Source organism: Orycteropus afer, unplaced genomic scaffold (assembly GCF_000298275.1).
Source record: "Orycteropus afer afer isolate SDZICR_OR568_19922 unplaced genomic scaffold, OryAfe1.0 scaffold00211, whole genome shotgun sequence".
NCBI lineage: Eukaryota > Metazoa > Chordata > Mammalia > Tubulidentata > Orycteropodidae > Orycteropus > Orycteropus afer.
In genome coordinates this window covers 3,142,038-3,146,704 of record NW_006921798.1, presented here as the reverse complement: position 1 = coordinate 3,146,704, position 4,667 = coordinate 3,142,038, and positions in this window count along the sequence as shown.

The window sequence follows — 4,667 nt, the reverse complement described above, 5'->3', positions numbered from 1 at the left end:
ATGGGTAACTATGGGGAGGAAGTGGGAGGGGAGCTGTTGCATTGTGGTAAACTGTGGTCAATGTCATGAGACAAAGTGTATGTGAACTGCTATATGGAAAGTAAATTTGCTCTGTAAACCTTCACCCAAATCACAGTTAAAATAAAATAAAATCAGGAAAAGTGTGCTTCAGGATTGTATCCTTTCACCATACTTATTCTTATTGTATGCTGAGCAAATAATCCAAGAAGCAGGACTATATGAAGAAGAATGCAGCATCAGGATTGGAGGAACATTCACTAACAATCTGCAATATGCAGATGACACACTTTTCTTGCTGAAAACAAAGAGGGCTTGAAGCATTTACTGATGAAGTTCAAAGTCTACACTCTTCAGTATGGATTAGACCTCAACATAAAGAAAACACAAGTGCTCACAATTAGACTAATCATCAACATCAGGGTAAACGGAAAAGATCAAAGTTGTCAAGGATTTCATTTTACTAGGACCCATATCTGTTCTCATGGAAATAGTGGTCAAGAAATCAAATGAAGTATTGCTTTGGGCAAATCAGCTGCAAAATACCTCTTTAAAGTGTTAAAAGTAACATGTCACTTCGAGGACTAAGGTGCACCTGACCCAAGCCATGGTATTTTCAATTGCCTGCTGTGCATATAAAAGCTAGATAATGAATAAGGAAGTCTATGAAGAATTGATGTCTTCGAATTATGGTGTTGGCAGAGAATATTGAATATACATGGACGAAGACATTTGTTTTGGAAAAAATACAGCTAGCATGTTCCTTGGAAGTGAGAATGGTGAGACTGCATTTCACATATCTTGGACACATTATCCAGAGGGACCAGTCCCTGGAGAGGGTCATCATGCTTGGTAAAGAAGACAGTCAGCAAAAAAGAGGAAGACCCTCAAAGAGATAGATTGGGTACAGTAGATTCAACAATAGGCTCAAACACAGCAATGATTGTGAGGATGATGGAGGACTGGACAGTGTTTTGTACTGTTGTACATAGGGTCACTGTGAGTTGGAACTGAACTGATGGAACCAAACAACAATGATAGATGTATGTTTAACTTTTTAAGGAATTGCCAAAATGTTTTTCACAGTGACTATACAGTTTTATGTTCCTACCACCAATGGATGAGGGTTCTGATTTCTCCACATCCTTGCCAACATTTGTTATTTGGCATTTTTTTTTTTTTAATCTTAGCCACATATTAAAGCAAATGACAAAAGTATGAAAAAGTATTAGAGAAATCTTTATTAATAAAGGTCTCTGTAAACACAAGGCCACCAAATATCTGTTTCTACAAGAAAACATTAATGGGTCTCTTAATACTAGTATATACAATACCATACAATGCAGTGTTTTTGCAGTCAAGGGAACACTTTCAAGCTCGGCAGGCACATAAAATTGTGTAGTCTCAGGTAGCCAGTAATTGCTGGTCTTTGTTTTCTGTGTAAAAGGAAAAAAAAGAAAAACATAATTTTGTTCAAAGGACCCAGTTAAACAACTTTTATTCTATGTTCAGAACCTCCATATATTAGCATAGATCATGACTTTTGTTTGTCCCATGTCTATCTAACTGAGCAGGTTGTATATTAGCTTTCTAGACTCAAACAAGCAGACTAGGTACAGTCTGATTTTGTATTGTAGGTATAGAATTTATCTCTCTTAATAGTTTTTTTGTCTTCAGGCAAAAAATGGCCAGGAGTCCAGGCAATAAATTTTCCTAGCCCGTCTCCCTTGTCACTAATTAACAGAAAAATACATATAGCCTCAATTTCAAATAGTGGACTTTCCTATTTATTTATTCATTCATACTATAAGCAGACTTTTAAAAAGTTGTATATGCCTACCTCTCTTTTAGTCACCAGGATATGTAGAGAAGAATAGAACACGGGCCTTGCCTTTGATTCCCTTTTAGAGTGTAAGTCAGGGTTACTAGATACTATTACAACAATGGTATGTATTTTACTATATACATTTATAAAATATATACTGAAATAATTGTAATTTATAGAAATAGGTAAGAGAGCACACATACAGCACCACTACTAACACATAAGGAGATGATTGAAAACTTTGTAGGGGAGCAGATAAACCCAAATTTAGGAAGCTGAGTAAGAGGTATCCTGGTAGATAAAATAGGGGCAAGTATTCTAGAAAAACAGAGCAAGAGTGAAGAAATCACTAGTTTTTGGCTTTTTCTTTTTTCCATTTTCCTTGTTCCCATTTTTTCTCTTTCTTGTGGTTCTCCTCATTAGTTGTTTTTCTTTTTGCATATTTCCTATTTTTTTTTTTCATTAGTCTCTTCTTTTCTCTTATCCCTTCATCACCAGATATTGTGGGTCCCCCCCCCCCCACTTTTTGTATTCATATTTCTTTTGGCTTTTTAAAGTATTTCTTTAAATATTTTCTCTCATTTATTGCCTTTCTTCTTTTTATTTTTCTTTTTTATCTTTTGGTGATTAGTCCTGTGTGCTTATGTGGTGTGTGTTTCTTGTCCTCTTGCTTTTATTTTTTGATGGTTTTTCAATTGTTATTTTTGTCTAACTGAGGGGGAGACAGCAACAGTGTCCTTATGACTAAACCACACCTGCAATTCTTGCAGCTTCACTTACTGGGTGAGAGCCTGGTGCCACTCCTTCTGCACCAATTGGCCAACAATACACAACCACCAATAAGACTATGACTCACCTTAAGTGCTCTTCACAAGGAGTTAACAGAGATCTGTGCATTCTCTATCAGACCCACCAGGAGACAGGTGGTAAGGTGGTAAGTGCATAAGTGCTGGCAACTAGTGAATAGAGGCGCAAAGTACGCTGCTTACTCAGATACATTAAAAAAGAAAAAAGAAAAGAAAATGAAAATCTCATACAATCACCAATTAAATATAAATGCAATAAGCTTGCAATGGCTCCAAGACAACAGACTATGATAGTCCACACAAAGAAGGAAGATATAGCAGTAGAAATGAGGGAGCAGGATACAGACCCAGAATGACAAAACAGACAAGATACAGACCCTGTGGACAAAACAGCATTGGAACTTCCTGACAGAGAATCCAAAAGAATTATATTTAGGTGCCTTCAATGGATTGAGAGACAGATCAAGGAAAACACTGACAAAATTAAGGAAAACACAGAAAAAACCCTAGGACAATTTCAGAAGAAGATACAAGGACAAAATAACAAAATAAACAAAAACATAGAAATGATACAAAATCTTCAGACAGAAATCCAGAAGATTAATACTAAATTTTCAGAAATAGATTACACATTGAAAGGGCAAAGGAGTAGAATCAAATCAATGGAAGAAAGAATTAGTGAGATTGAAGACAAATGCCTAAATACTTCTTTGGAAAGGGATAAATCAGAAAAAAAGATCAAAACAAAATGAAAAAAGCTTAAGATTCATGTGGGATACCATCAAAAGGAATAAACTATGTGTAGTCAGAATTCCAGAACATGAAGATAAAAATAAACCTACTGAGAAAATTGTCCATTTGTTGGAAGAGAACTTCCCTGATCTGATGAAAGATGAGACTATATCCATTCAGGAAGTCCAAGGAACCCCAAACAAGATGGACCTTAAAAGAAAATCACCAAAATATATCATCATCAGACTCACCAAAACCAAAGACAAAGAAAGAATCCTGAAAGCAGCATGGGAAAAAGGAAAAGTTACCTACAACAGCAACCAATAAGAATAAGTTCTGATTTCTCAGTAGAAACCATTCAGGTGAGCAGGCAATGAGATGGTATATATAAAACCCTGAAAGAGAAAAATTTCCAACAAAGAATTATATACCCAGCAAAATTATCCCTCAAATATGATGGTGAAATTAGATTTCCAGATAAACAGAAATTAAGGGAATTTGTTAATATGAGACCAACCTTACAAGATATACAAAAGGGAGTCCATTGGATAGAGAACCAATAATAGCAAACAACAACAGAGCAGTAATACACATGATGACAGAACCCAGAAACCAATCCAGTTATGGAAGTATCCAAAGTAAAATAAGCTTACAAGATTGTAAACAGGGACCCAGAGACATCAATTGGCTAATGAGGACAACTATAAACCAAAAAGAGGGGGAAAATAGTGAAGTTAGAGAACTTCTAAATGGTGAGGAAGTCAAGAGAGTTGCAAGATAGAATGGACTGTTCTAAACTCAGGGAGAAAATTATAAATCACAGGGTAACCTCAAAGAAAAACGATAAATCTTCACACGACAATAAAATAGAGGCAATCACAAATATTTAAACCAAAAAATCAAACTCACTGCTATAGAGTTGGATCTGACACACAGCTACCCCTCCTTGGATTTCCAAGGTGGTATCACTACGGAAGTAGATTGCTAATCCTTCCTTGTTGTTGTTGTTGTTGTTAAGTGCCATCGAGTTGTTTCTGACTCATAGTGACCCCATGCACAGCAGAACGAAACACTGCCTGATCCCGCACCAGCCCCACAATCCCTGCTATACTTGAGTCCATCATCGCAGCCACCGTGTCAGTCCATCTCATTGAAGGTCTCCCCCTCTTTTGTCGACCCGCCACCCTACCGAGCATGACATCCTTCTCCAGGGAATGGTCCCTTCTGACAACATGACCAAAATAGGTGAGACGAAGTCTGGCCATTCTTGCTTCCAAGGAGCATTC